Source organism: Anopheles darlingi, chromosome 3 (genome assembly GCF_943734745.1).
Source record: "Anopheles darlingi chromosome 3, idAnoDarlMG_H_01, whole genome shotgun sequence".
Taxonomy (NCBI): Eukaryota; Metazoa; Arthropoda; class Insecta; order Diptera; family Culicidae; genus Anopheles; species Anopheles darlingi.
In genome coordinates this window covers 42556868-42571979 of record NC_064875.1, presented here as the reverse complement: position 1 = coordinate 42571979, position 15112 = coordinate 42556868, and the positions used below count along the sequence as shown (strand labels likewise).

General features: G+C 50.8%; 1 long non-coding RNA gene across 1 annotated transcript; it reads right to left on the bottom strand.

The window, feature by feature from the left end:
• Nucleotides 1-694: 694 nt before the first annotated feature.
• On the bottom strand, nt 695-14897 carry LOC125957243 (uncharacterized). The gene is made up of 3 exons (XR_007469220.1): nt 14781-14897; nt 6799-6836; nt 695-714 (listed from the first exon to the last, which is right to left on the bottom strand). It is a non-coding gene; the product is annotated as an uncharacterized LOC125957243 (long non-coding RNA).
• Nucleotides 14898-15112: the final 215 nt, after the last annotated feature.

The window sequence follows — 15112 nt, the reverse complement described above, 5'->3', positions numbered from 1 at the left end:
CAGCAGCAAGAATGTCAAATGGACCGCGAACCGGGCCCGGGTTGGTTCTCTGGCATTCCTCTTCATGGTCCGGAGCAGCACCAGGCCAGCCGGGAAACAACAACATGCGGCGCACAACATGAGATGTGACCTTTTCAAACCTCCACGTCAACGTGCGTGCGTGCGTCCGTGTGCGTGAATACTCCTTGATATATCCGTTGGCTCCGTGTCTCTGCCCCCGGTGGTTGACGATGTCGCGGTTTCGACTTTCCTGCCACCACCATCACCGGTGTGGATCAAATTTGCCGACCGTCGACCAGCACCAGCACCAGAGGCCTCTCGATGACATCATGTAGAACACATCGCCATGTCCGCGACGACGACGATGGTTTGGTAAAGACCACGAGTCGTACACACTGCCTTGTGGCGAACCAGAATCAAAGCAGAACGGAGCCACACAAACAACAAACAAGTGGCAAAAAAGGAGGGGGATCGGAATGCTCTCGAGCAGCGCATAATTATGGGTCAGCAGCAGCGTTGTCGTCGTCGTGTGTCGTCCTCGCTTCATTTTAGCATATTTTTGGCCGCGATCACGCCTCGACTCAGCGCCCGTGATGCGCCTTTTGCACGCGAACAAATTGCACGTTCGGTAGTTGAGTTATGTTTTATCAGCGGTCACAGCTTACCTCAGGGGGGACGGGAAAAGTGGTTGAGAAGCGATGAGTGTGAAACCATCTGGAAGAAAGAGGAAGAAAGAAAAATTAAGAATACATTTTTTTGGTATTAAATGATATCATTTTCGAATTTAGTACATTGTGTACTAAATGTACTAAACATGTACTAAATGTACTAAATGTAATATTTAATAGAAAGAGAGAACCGTTTCTATTGCTGTTCGCGATCTACATTTTTAGAGCATTCCTCCCTTACAATTAAAGATTCCGAAGCAAATGAAGACCACCTCGTTGGCGGTTGCGATAATCCTTACATAAATCACAACAAGTACCACACACACCGACTGCTAGTAAGGACTGCCTTGCCACGGTGCCAACTATATTGCAATGTACAGCTTTACGACACTAGGAACGGAGACACGTTTTCGTGATTTCGAACACGATCTACGATCTCATGAAGAAGGGGGGAACTGCAAAGTGTGTGACTCATCCGAGCGATCCGATCCGGGCACGGTGCCAGCTTAGAGCGCGTTGCACGCTTCTTTGAGAAGCAATGATGCAAAGGCCGGCCACTGGCGCCACACATGGACACACACACAAGGCCTGAACAACTGATTTCAACTGTTGGTGGATGTTGTCGTTGCGCGAAATCTTTGAATGCGCGCGCGCGGCCAACAACAACAACTACGAGCATGAGGAGCAGTTTACGCGAATCCAACCAACCACCAGACCCTATCCCGGACCAGCAGAGAAACGTGGCCATCATGGCTTGGCAATCTAATAGAGACTGTCTCTCTCTCTCCTTTGTTTCTTTCTCGTTCACTCACTCGCTTGAAGTTGAAATTATCTTCGTCCATCCATCCGCTCGACCGTCCATCGACGCGGAGAGCAGATCGTCTCCTTCCTTCCTTCCTACACTCTCCTCCCTCTCTCTTTCTGTGATGGAGGTCGATCGTTAAGAACCGCTTCTTCGCTTCTTCGCTAGCGCGCGGCTCATAATTTCGTTCTTTCCGCCGATCGACAGTCGGCACCGAGCATCGAGCAGCAACAACATCTCGTGGGATGGTTGGGAAGAAGAAGAGATAAAAAGCATGCTGCTGCTGCTGTTGCCTTTGCTGCTACAACTCTGGACACACTAAGACATCTTCAAAATAATGATCTTCTTTTTCGCTTTGGTAGCAACGTGGAGCGTGGAGTGCTGAAGCCCCGGAGATCGGCCACAAGAAGATCGTTTCACTTCAGTCCGGCGGACCGGACGGTGGAATAGCAAGACAAGACAACCACGGGACGGTGGTCGGAACGGAGGAAAGGAAGTCGAAGGAGTTGTTCTACTCCGCGCTTCTCCCGTTCTCCCGGCCTACGGTCTCGGTCTTCCGTGCAGCGGCGGCGACTGGAAACCGGTTCCTAACCCGGGGAGTAGTGCCCGAAAAAATCCGTAGGAAGCATAGATCGGGGCCCAGACCCGTCAGCCAGACTAGCAAAAATGAAGAAAAACAAAAAGCATCGCGCGAGAAAGAGAGAAAGAGAACCAAAAACGTAAAGCCCGGCCACGAAACGTACACACTGATCACGAAACCTTCACGGATCCGTGGCCGCAGCATGAGTCGCGTTCCCTCCTCCGAAACCAAAAACATCATCCACACTATGCCGGTGGGAAGCGGGCGTCATCATCATCATCAGCAGCAACAGCAGCACCAGAGGCACGAGACGAGAGAAGACAAGACCGTGTGGAGTGTGTGGAGCGCCACGGCATCGTATGCTTTTGTGAGTTGTTTTTCTTTTTTTTGGGGGGGAGGTCGAGGAAGCCAAAACCTTCCTCTAGTGGCGGTGGTGCTGGTCTCGAGAACAAGAACAAAAACGATTTCTAATGTGTTTAACGCGTCGGTAGAGGAGAGCCAAGACGAGCCGAGAGAGTGCGTGTGTGTGCCGCCGACTGATACGTAAATAATTTGAAATCCATTTTCCAGAACCCTCGATACACCGATCGCCGGTACGGGGACTCATCGTGGCGTGGCGTGGCGTGGCGTGGCGTGTGTTTTTTTTTTTGTTTTGGACGTGCTCCAGAGCCACACTCCGATCGGTGGATATCGATTGTGATCATTGAACAACACGCAACGCAATGCAACAAACGAAGAACAGAACGAACGTTAGAATGTTATATTCAAGAAGAGTCGCGGCTTTTAACCACATAACACACACTTCTCTCCGTGACGTGAACGGCCAAATCACGCCATTTCGGCCAAGTAGATCCCAGGGGACGAGGCACTCGGGATTTGAATAAATTATAATCCGGAGAAGAAGATCGATCGCGCGTTGATTGCGAATCCGTTGATACTGCCACCGAAAAATGTCCTATCGTTACCCGTTAGTGATCGGTCACGGATCCATGGGGATGAAAACACATACTCTGGAGGTCCATTGGTGTCGGAATAATTCGAGAATTTGGTCGAGATCACCAACTACCTGTCCTGGATTCCAAGGAACTGGTCAATTCTTTCTCTTCTTTTCAAACCCCAAAATGAGGGCTTGAACTCTCCTCTTTTTTTACTGTTTTGTCGCTTGAAAGTGTTACACAAACCGGAGTGTTGGTTGGTTGCTCCACCAAAAAAGAAAACCCGAACCGGGGACACAACAACGAAAAAAATATGCTGACCACCTCGAGGGGAGGGAATGGATATCTCACCGCAAACATCAGCAACACGCAAGATATGCTGCTGCTGGCAGCATTGGAAGCCGCGTTTTTTCTACCCCCCTCCCCGCTAGATTACGCGCTGGACACGTGAAACCTCTCTGTCGGTTGGTCTGTCCACCCACCGCACCACCCCACCTCCCGCACCCAAGCACACACTCCAGGAAACGGCGTCTTCCGTTGTAGGAGCTGTAGGGCGATGGTGGTGGCAATGGGGGTTTGTGGCGCGCCGATGATATTATGCTTCGTTCGCGGCTCGCTTTTCGCTTTTGCGCTATCGGATACATAAATTACCTTCTTTCACCCCTCACACCGACCACCACCCTTTTCCCTCTCTCTCTCATCGATCGGTCCAGTCCATTGACTCCCACATTTGCGTGGCCTAAGGGGGCGAGCGTTGTGGTCAGCGCGATGTCATTTCACCGAGTAACCTGCGAGCCACCCCATCCCCCCCATGGGCCTTTGGGGATTGGGTGGAGCATATTATCGCGGCACAATCGGAGAGGCTTTTTTAATGCTGACGAACCGAACCGAAGGATATGCTGATCACGATATGTTTTAGGCAGGGGGAAGGAATAGCGATGTCGTGGCCATCGCCAACGTTGCGATATCAGCGCTAGAACGGAAGCAACGACCAGACGAACGCTCCACTTGACGCTCTCTCTCTCTCTTCCACTCTCTCTGCAATGATAATGAAGAGAACGGTAATCCCGAGTTACCGGCATTTGAAATACACAAATACCTCCACCAGCGTTTGGCCAGCGACTTGCTGGCATCATTCGAATACATAAATATTGATACCGAGGAGAGAGAGAGAGAGAGCGCGAAAGAGAGACAGAATGGTGTTCGGATCCAATCCGAGCCGATGATGATTTGGTCCTTCGGAGTGATTTCCTTTTTCCAACCGTTAAAACGGATTTTTCACGGAATTAAAATCGAAAGAGAGAGAGAAAGAGAAAGAAAGGAAAAGAGAGATTTGCATCACAATTAGGACCCCGTATGGGAGACTCCGGACCGTTCCGTTCCGTTCCATTCCGTTGGACGAGACTTCCGGCTCCGTTCCTTCGCAAGTGATTCGTGTTCGGGGTTAAGGCACTCTGGACTCCCTCCACTCCTTGTGGGACGACTTGTGGGTCTAGGATAGACACACCCCGGGAGGTTTCAATCCGGTTTCTTGCCGAATATTTGCCGGGACGCGCGCGCTCCCTGGAAGGTTCCTATTCGCTTCTTATTCAATCCAGAACCACGTCACGTCGGTACCGCTGCTGCTTCTGCTGCTGCTGCTGCCACGCAGCGTATGCAAATGAGATCTTATTACCGATTCGTACGAGTGTGTGTGTGAGAGAGAGAGACCCTCTAGTTCCCCCTTTTTCTACCTGGTGCGCATTGTCGTCGACGTTCTAATCGAATCAGAGTCCTCTGGATGTCTCCGCGATGCGATGGATACGATGTGGATGGAATTCGGATAATTTCAACTACACGACCCTCGCATCGGTCACACACAGAGAGTCTCGGGCGCATTGCAACGGATTAGATCCTTGGCCTTGGCCACTTGGTGCATGGTGATGGGTTTCTTATTCAAATTCAAACTCCCGGTCGGAAAGCTGCATTCTTGTGCTCTCGAATTTTCTCACGGTTCCCGGCAACGGGTGAAGTAGTATTCGAAAGGATTCACAACAGTTCTCACGACCTTCCAAGGAGAAGGACCCCTCCTCCTTATTGATTAGTGAAAAAGGGTCACACATCGCAGGTGCTCGACTCGAAAATCGACGACAAAGACGTCGATGACGACGACGATGGTGTTCTAATGACTTTGGGACGCGATTAATTGACGATCGAGGCAACTGTTTCGATCCCAATCACTAAACACAGACCACCCTGCAAGGGAGGAAGTGGCTTTCGCTTGTTGATCATCGCATCTGCTGCCTGTCTTTTGATGATAGAACTCGAGAGAATTTCGATTAAGTCGATCGATCCAAGTCCTTCCAAGAATTCGGCTAATGAATGAAGTGATCCCGTTGAAGCTGTCCCACATTCCCCGGGGGCTGACTGACCGGCCACCGGGCCAGGTGTGTGTGTGTCACTCCCTAGGGTGCAAGGTGCAACAGGAACGATCGACGATCGGCGATCTGTCAAAAGCAGAATGAATTGCTGGACGGCAAAATGAAGACAGCAAAACTCCCTGCGCCATTCCGGCATTCCGGTGTGGCCTTTGACTACAACAACCGGCAACCGACAACAACAACAGTGCCTCCGGGGTTCCGCCGTCGCCGCCATTCGAAATGTAGATCAGATTGCGATCGCGGAACACAAAAGGGACCATTTTCAAAGGTTCCGTCATCGTCGTCGGCACGTGTGTGCGGTGAGGTCCTCCAGAGAGAGAGAGAGAATGGTAATGAATTTAAGAACATAACACACACAAAATGCCACAAACATGAATCGCCTCCGACTCGACTCGCCGGGGGTTGAACCACCATCGATCGATTGGCCTCGAAGAACCTCGAATTGGAGTGTAACATGGCCACAGCCCTGAACGAACTCCAGCTTGTTGCACTCCAAGCACGCGGTACGCCGTACCGTGGTTTAAAGGTAGCATTCGGTTCGTTGGCGATGGCGAAACGTTTTTGTGGTCGAGACAAGCGAGGTAATGGAGAGCCCCCTAAAAAGGATGATCGAAGGTTTCGATAGGACCCCGAAAGGCTGCACAACATGGGCACAGTCAGCACCTTCCGCTTAATGTTATCCGGGGTTATTGCTGCTTCATGAACAGTGAGTCAGAACGCTCTCTTTCTCTCTTCTGGTCTCTCTCTTGCTCTGTCTCTTCAACTGCACTCTGGATTGTGATCCGGAAGGTAACATAAAATTATGCTCAGATGAAGCATAAAGGGCTCGCCGATCCACGGTCACAGGCATGCACCCTCGCACCCTAACGAACACACAGCGCCCGCGTGCGGCCAACACAACATATTATTATTATGCTGACGAATGTGCGGGTGTGGCATTAATATGCTTTAAGCTTGCTGTGCTGTGTGTGCGAGCTCGCGAGCGCGATACGCCATAATCATCATCATATCTTCCTCTCGTCCCCACCTCAAAGCTCCCTTCTTAGACAACAATCATCCGCACCTCGCGCACTCGCCTTCGCTGATAATCAGGCAGCGCGACCACCACCACCACCAACTCATGACGATGATGATGATGTCGATGTCATTGACTAAATGGATTTCTCTGGAGGGTTGCGAGGCGGCACCTCCAGCTCTGATAACGATCTTCCCTTCCCCGGAAACAGAGGAACGGAGAGGGCTCCTCGTTGACACATCTTCTCGCCGTGGCTATCGCTTTCACACCCACCTCGTGCTCCTGCATTGTGTGCCGTGACTATTGTCATTGGCGTGGTTAAGTGAGAAGGTCCTTAACTTGGGACTTTGGAGTGACAATTTGGTTGAAGCTACTTACCATGGGCTATAATTATGATAGTAACCGGCTCTGGAGATCTGAAAGTAGAACAACAAAATGGTTTCCAGTTAGTTAAAGACGACAGAAGAGAGCAAAAGGTTTTTAAAAAATGGTAACAAATCGAAGCGAAGCGAAACAGCAACAGGAAGTCTCAATTGAAGTTGGAGAATCACTTAAGAGGAAGAGTCAGCAACAAATGTGCAACCGATTAGTCACACAGGATGTAAGGCCACAAGGATGCAATCTCTCTCTCTACCTCTCTCTTTGCAATGAGATGCATAGAATCCGTCGAAGAGTTCTCGAAGGGATGTTGAAGGATGATGACCATCCGCGTGCCATCCGGTGGCAGTGTGGAGGAGTCGAGGAACGGCGGCCACAGCCGACATACAACAAATCGAACTCCATTTATCAACGAACAGCAGGCCAGCAGCAGCAATGAAGAGAGCAGCAAATTGACCGAAGCAAAATGCCCCCGCACCAAAAAAAAACCCACAGAAAACCAGAAACATTCCCGCGATAAATTGAAAAGCCAGTCACACACACACACACGAATGCTCCACGCATGCGTCTCCTCTCCTCCTTTCATGCTCTGACGATGGATATGCCATCTTTCATTCCCGGTTATTCCCGGTTCCACCAAGGGGTCACACCACCGCCAGATATGCTGCTGCTGCTGCTGCTGCTGCCGGTTTGGCGTATACTTTGTGGCCCGTGGAAGGTGAATAAGAGGAAGAAAACAGAGGGGATGATCATGTGTGTGTGTCTGTGTGTTTGGTGATGATGATGGCCAGTGTGTGGAAAGAGCAATAAATCCAATTATTCTCCAAAAACTGCTTCCACATGACCGGGAACATATGTTTTCTAGTTGCTGTGCACTTTTGCAATGCACCAGCAGCAGCAGCACAAGCAGCAGCAGCAGTCAACGAGTCAGCTCTTTTCTGCAATCGTTTCTGCACGAACGAAGAATGTGTTATTATTTCAATTTTTTGGCTCCAACTGCCGGTGCCGTCGCCACCGCTGCTCTTCTCGGCCCTGTTCTGTCTGTCTTCTGGTGTCTTCTGGTGTCTTCAACCCCTTTTCGACAATGCATCGTGCCCCTGGCCCGGCAGTGTCTCAGCAGTTTGTCGAATCAGACACACACACACAAGGGAAAGAGAAGAGAATGTCTGCAGTGCACGAATGGGGGAATCGTGAAGGTGCATTAGCGAACCCCCGGACGACGGTGAAGACGAAGAAGAAGAAGTCGTCGTCGTGTATTGTCCTGAGGGGACACAACGCCGGTTCCCTCCGCTTCCTTTTACCCGCTGATCCCTGTTCCTCCCGTTTTCGGCGACCAAGAGATTCCACCAAATTGTCCCTCTCTCTGGGTCTCTGGGTGGTGCCTGGAGCGCAACATGAAAACATAACCCTTGGTAATACTTTTGGTATCCTCTCCCATCCGTGTGTTCCTTCTTCCACCGTTCGCGCTGCACGCGCTAAGCTCCTAAACGCACCCAGGAAGGGGATTAAAAACGTTGTGCAACATCGCCGCTGCTACTGCTGCTGGTGGTGGTGAACGAACGAATTTGAAAAGTGTTGAAAAATGAGCATCATGCAACGCGTTTGGCGATCGTGATAAATCGTCCGTGTTCGTGGATACATTACAAAGTGGAAGCATTCTCTGCCCCCGCGGGGGGGGATAGCCGGACAATGTTGTTGTTGTCTGTTGTGAGAACTACACCACGATTAATCGGAAAAGATCAATTTGAAGGAGAAAAGAACGGACCACAGAACGGGGCCACCAGATGCCAAATCAAACATCAACTTCATTACGCACCCTCCTGAGAGCGATCGTCTCGTGCATTAACGCCAACATCACTCCAAACCGGGGGGCCTCAAGAGCAGCTCGCCTACCAGAGGGATGGGACAAACCTGGAGGCCCGGATTTAAATGGCTTTTGGTAAACATAACATTAACCATCATGCATAGGCCTCTATAGCTGGCCTGTAGCAGCAACGACCGACAGCAACATAAACACAATCTCGTGGAAAGGGGGGGAGAGGGAACCAAACCAAACGTCAATTTCGAAGAGAAATGCATTAGACAGCAAAAACAAACACTGAGCGAGCACCAAGAGGACCCACAGACGCAGCGTCTGCTGGCTTTATGGTTCGTGCGCACTCTCTCTCTCTCTCTGTCCCTTGGAAAGTGGGAGTCTGAAGCGAGCTACGATGCGCATCGTTCATTGCACTTGCAGCACTTTGTTTACGCTTTAGTTTACGCATTTGGAATCGTATCAAAGGTTCGTTCTAAGCGCTCTCGGTTTATGCTTTCGAGCGCCGTTTTTTTTTTCGACAAAAAATATGAAACTCATCAGCCGCTAGTTCGGATTCTTTTGGACACACGGAGACACTCCGTGGTGCTAACATTAACATTCGCGATCAATAATCGTTGCGTGTGCGCTCGGCCGCGATCGATCGATCGATCGTTCCCGGGGTTCCTCTCACGCAACCCACGTCCAGCTCAGCTCCAGAGCCACGTGATTAGTATGCTAGCGATGGAGCGTTGGCGTTTCTTCTGTCTCTCGTGTGCTCCTCTTCCTCTTTCAGAGGAGGTCAAAGAAGAGGTCTTAAGGGGAGGAGGGGCCTTATATTCCCTCAGCCTGGCCCCCCGACAACTAATCACGAACTGATCGAAGACCAAAATTGAATCCACGTCCCCCCCACGCCAAGTCCGCGATGGAGAAGAGTTGATTCGTCACCAAACACGACACACACACACATGCGCGTCATTACATGCGACCCTTTGGAGGACAACGAGGAGGAAGAGCAGGAGGAACTGTCAAAAAATATGTTTCCAAAATTGACCCTACCATGACCTCCCCTCGGGGTTGACTGGCACGCCAAGAAGGTGAGCTCGTCGATGTAATGATGATGATGATGATGATGATGATGGAAACCCCTTTCCGCGGGGGCTTCTCTTGTACCTCGCGCACTCCGGACGACGACGACGACGACGACGGCACGCCGCACATAAATCATTATTCCTTTCAATGGCTGACACGAAGACAAGTGACAGGCCACAAGACAGAGAGAGAGAGAGAGAGAGCATGGTGTAGGGGCCACTGACGACGGATTCGCGAGTTTTTCGACCTCGCGCCACCACCTCGCACCCTTTCCCTGCTAGGAAGGGGGTAAAAATGACGTTGACGTTGGCTAGCTGGCGTGGCGTGTGGTAGTGTGACTGTGAGTGTGATGTGTGCAAAGGAATGTTGCTAATTTGCATACAAAGGAAAATGATGACGTGACGCGTTGCTACGGCCGTCTGTCTCCCGTCCCCGGACTAAGGGTTGATGGAGGTGGGAACAGGAAGACCCAAAAGTCACCTTCTCTCTCGGTCGCTCTCTCTCTTTCACGCAGACACACACAAGGAATGGTTGGTTCCGTTGTTTCGAATCGAAAATGGACTGGCATAGCTTATCTAATTAATTTATCTTCCCTTCACCGAAGGGATGTGTCCACTCTTCAAACGCCTCTCTCTCTCTGTTAGAGTCTCGAGCGAAGCTGCTGCACCTGCTCAATGTCACACATACACACGGCACCGTGTCACATGTTCTATTCCAGGGAATCATCATCCCTTGGCATCGCCCAACGCCGAGGTCCCAACTCCCATTAGAAGCGGATCATTAACGATCGGGGAATCGGGGAATCGGATCTTCACCATCGCGATCAATCATCTATTCGACATTTCTACGACGATACGAGAGCGGTGAGGGAGACAACACCGCATCGTTGTCTTCGCATCCCCTTCCCCTCACCCGGGGCAACATAAAACTCAATAATCATCAATTAGCCAAACATACACTCCAAAGGAAGCGAGCGCCATGCCATCACCCCCCAGAGAAGGGAGAGGTTAATGGGTTCACCCTGATGCGTCTATGTCCTCCCCCTGTCTGTCTCTTCGGGTGCGCGCACCCCTCTCTCTCTTTTCTCTCTCTCTCTCTCTCTCTCTCTCTCTGAGTGTGTTTATGATTTAAGTGTCTTGTAGTTGTAGTTGGGGTCGCGAAGAAGCGACACACCCAAAACCCGTCCATGTGACGTCGGGCCGGTGGCGTGTGGAAATTGATTATTACAAATAAATTGTGTCTCCCACATCCCACCCACCCTGCAGGCCATCAACCCCTTTGGCGGGGCCACTCACGAAAAAAAAGCACCGAAGAAAAGCATATGTTTCTGTGCTACGAATGCGATGCGATGTTTCGTCGACTAAGGAGAGGAGACAGAAGCAGAAGATCGGGACCACCACCACCACCATCACCAGCACCAAGCACATCTTCAACATCGCATCGCGTTCGAGTCTGGCTGTCCGCCGCAGCAGTGTCTATTATTATTTAATTTAATTCTAATTAACTTTAATTCATTCCTCCCTAAAACTGCCGCCATTTCGCGCGCGCGCGAGCGTCGTCCTCGGTGGTGGCGGCGAGTTAAGTTTTTTCGAAACTAAAAACTCATCCCCCACCTCTACACAACGCCTGGTGGCGGTGGTTGATGCTGCTGTACGTTGATTACTAGAGACAAATGATGGCGGGTCCGTTTGTGTGTTTGTGCGCGGTTGATTACCGATGATGGTTGGAGAAGGCAGATGATGATGCTGTTGACGATGCTGTTGTCTCTCGCATGTCTAGAAAGTGGTCGTCGGGGGCCCTTTCCTTTTCGGCTACCACCACCACCACCACTATCCTCTATCCGCTTGCCGCTTGAAGAACAAGAACGCCGGCAACATGGAAGCATCGGAGGGGATGATCAGTTAATAGATCATTTGTCAAATCGAAAAGCGAGTACGGGACACAGGCACACACACGCATGTGCGCTGGTACAATCGGTTAACGAATTGTTTATTGATTGCTAAACGAAAATTTATCAATAGAGAGCCGCTCCGCCGAGGGTCGAGGGACCGTTCGGTTGGGTTTGGCTTTCTGGGCGCCAGCCTCTCGTACGAGGAGGAGCAGAAGGAGGAGGAGAAGGACCGGCAGCTATCAATCATGCTGCTCCTGCTGCCAGCGGCGGGCATTCTGATATGAAGCAACAGAAACAGAAGGTGACTCGTGATCGTGGTGACCGTGACGAGTTTGATGGCCACCGAGACCCCTTCCTTTTCTTAAGACCGGTGAACGCCAGCTTCTCCAGACCAACACTACATATTAACACTGTGTAGGAGCAGCAGAAGAGAGAGACAATCGAATTATGAAATGACCCTTTTGCTCCTTCCTTTCACTCCCGTTGTGTGGCTAAACAACCATTCTGTGCTACTTGAAATCGCACTTCCTGCGGACAGATCCGCAACATCCGGAGTACAAAGGAGATGGTTCGAGATCGAGAATCGAGGCCGGAATAAAAACTCACAAGTGACCGAATCGATGGTCAGTGGGGACAGTGTGCAGTGGCGAGGCCAAAGCCAAAGTAGTGGATTTAATACATTACACATTGCTTTTTGCTGGTTAACATCGTCCGGCGAGTCCGCAACATGAAGAAGTGAATTAAATAAAGCAAAAAACATAAAACAAAGTCAAAGCGCAGTCCAAGCGGGTTGAGGTTCTAACGCCTGTGCGAAGGAATAGCCGCAAGACCGGAGAAGAACTCGGCTTCTTCTCTTCTTGCCTCTGGCCGACTGAAACTCCTGGGGGAGGTAGACGAGTCGGAACGCGAGAAGCAGCAGAAGAAGTCTGAAGTCTCTGCGCTGCCCTGTACGCTAGACGCATATCACACAACCAAGGCGGGTGGTGTAGGAGAAGGAGTAGGAGGTTAACCCATTTCAAGGCGGAAAGCGAAGCGACGGAAGGGAAGAAAACTCCAAGAACTCCAAAGTCGAAGGCAAAGAACGTAAAAGACTAACCACGCGAGGCGGCCGCGGGATGGACAGAGAGCGAGAGAGAGAGAGAGAGAGAGAGAGAATCCAAAGGACCGAGCGCATAGCACTCCCTCTTTTACTCCCCCTCGCCACCGAATCGAATGGCTTCCCTCGCGCGCGCGTCCGTCGCCGCGGTTCTTATGAGTTTTCTAATCTTTGCCTTCGTCGTCGTCTTTCGTTCGTTGTTCGTTCGCCTCTTCCCAAAAATAATGCTCTCCTGCCGCCGTGGTACCGGTGCTCGGTTGGTCGGTCGGTTCTTTAGGCCTGACTCCCCCCCTGTCCCCTTTCTACACACCCCTCCCCCGGATGCCATGCTGTACGCATCGCAACGAAGCAGCAAGTAGAGTGGAGTGTGGAGTGTGGAGTGTATGAAGATGTGCTTGGAATTGAACGTTAGATTCTCGTTTCGTTCCCTCGCTTTTGGATCTCGCTGCTCGACCGCTCTTTGCCTTCTTCTTGAGATCCAGAAGTGTGGTTTCCTCCAGCTCCTCTTCCTGCCTTCCCACCCCACGACAGCGACGTGCACTCCCGGGGCTTCTTGGCCCGGACCAGACCAGACCAGACGAGTTAAACACAAATCCTTTGCGCCTAACCCTTTATGCCCACGCCTTTACGGGGGTCTTCCTCCTTCTCCTTCCCGGTTTTTGTTGGCATTTTTTTTGGGAACCCCACACATTCCTTGTGTGCATGTGTGTGTGTGTGTGTGTTTGTGGTCGCGACACCGTGCACCAAAAGTTCAAACCATATGCCAAGCAGAGGCAGAGAGAGAAGAGTGTATAAAATGCCTTCCTACATCGACGACGACGAGCTGCTGTCGAGAAGAATCAAAAACTTCAACCTTCGACTCGTCGTCTGGTGTAAGGTGGCCAAGGACCTAGGTTCGGTTCGGTGTTGTATGAGAAGATTTCGGTTGAGGAGACCTTCTTCCCTTCCTTTAGCGCTTGATCGCGCTTCTTAGCGGGAGGTGCAAGCATCGATCGTACGAATTTTAACAACTCCGAGGAGGCGTCGTCGTCGTCGTCGACGTCGTGTAGGGTGTCATGGTAACAGACTCGCATCTGTCGGTAAGCCGACGATGACGTCAAGTTGTGCAGAGGCAGTTTACGATGATGTTCATCCAAGTAGGTAATTGGATTACAAAGATGATGGGGTCTTGACCGAGTTGCCCTCAACTTCCATAAAAAAAATATATACCAACACGCATGGCACGTGGTGTGTTTAAGAAAAACCGCTTCGGAAAAAATAAGGCAATACCCTTCTCCAACCGGTCTATCGTGACGTGGCACAAATATCGATGCTCGAAATGAAAGGACACACCAGCCGGCCTTTAACCGAGGAACATCTCAATTTGCTTGACCCCTCGCACACCACACTCGCGCAAGGAGCACAGCCACAGGAGATGGACAAAGGGAATGGATGGACCGCTGGGCCGCATTTGGTAGTTCCTCGTACGAGTCCGAGTCCTGTCCGATGATGGCACATGTCACTCCTCAAGTGTTTCCTTCCTGTGGCCCCGGCGGAGAACCATTTTGACACTTTGTCGATAGCCAAAGCAGACCCTCTTGTACCCATCTCATGATGGTGCCCCTTCCCGGTGCTGCAGGTGCTTGCAGGTGGCGAGGAACAAGTGAAAGCGTGGCAGCCAACCACCAAACACTCTCTTTGGATAGAGATCGGGCTCGCGGATTATACTCGAGGATCCTGCCGAGAAGGAGCAAGAGGAAACCGAGTGCGGCGGTGGCGGCGGCGGCTTTCAGGATCACTTTCACAGGAAAGGCGCTCGGCGTAGTGCCGGCTGCGGCAGGTGAAATGTTCGAGACACCATCATCGTCATCATCATCATCATCGGAGGGCACAAAAAATTGGGTTTTCTGGACGATCGTAACACACACACACGCGCGCGCTCTCTCGCTCGGGCACATACACTTTTCTTTTTCTCACTTTTTGAGCACTGTCGAGCTCCTTCTTGCTATTGCTGCTGCTGTAGTTCACTTTTATGCTGATTTAGCCGATGGATCTCCCTTATGCCTTTGAATTTGGCTTCGTTTCGTTTGGTTTATGAAAAAAAATCGTGCGATTGCGAACTGTGCACTTACCTATTTCCGTTGACACCGAGCCATTTTCTTCGCTGGACAGGTTTCACAGAAGGCTCGGAAGGTGTGTTGCTGGTGCTACCGTCAATCAAAAGTGTTGAGACGCGAGTTTGCACAAACGAAACCGATAGTTTTTTTTCTTTTGGTAATGTTTTTCCTACTTTCATTTTCTTGTTCACAGTCGACTCCAAAAAAATTAAGAGCTGCTAGCCGTCACTCGTGTGTCGATTCAAATCGAGTGTTACTGAGATCCGGAGCCTTTCATAGCCATCCTTCTGCCCTCGAGGGATTATTACTTGAGTTTCAAAATTTGTCTAGAAATTCACCTAATCAGC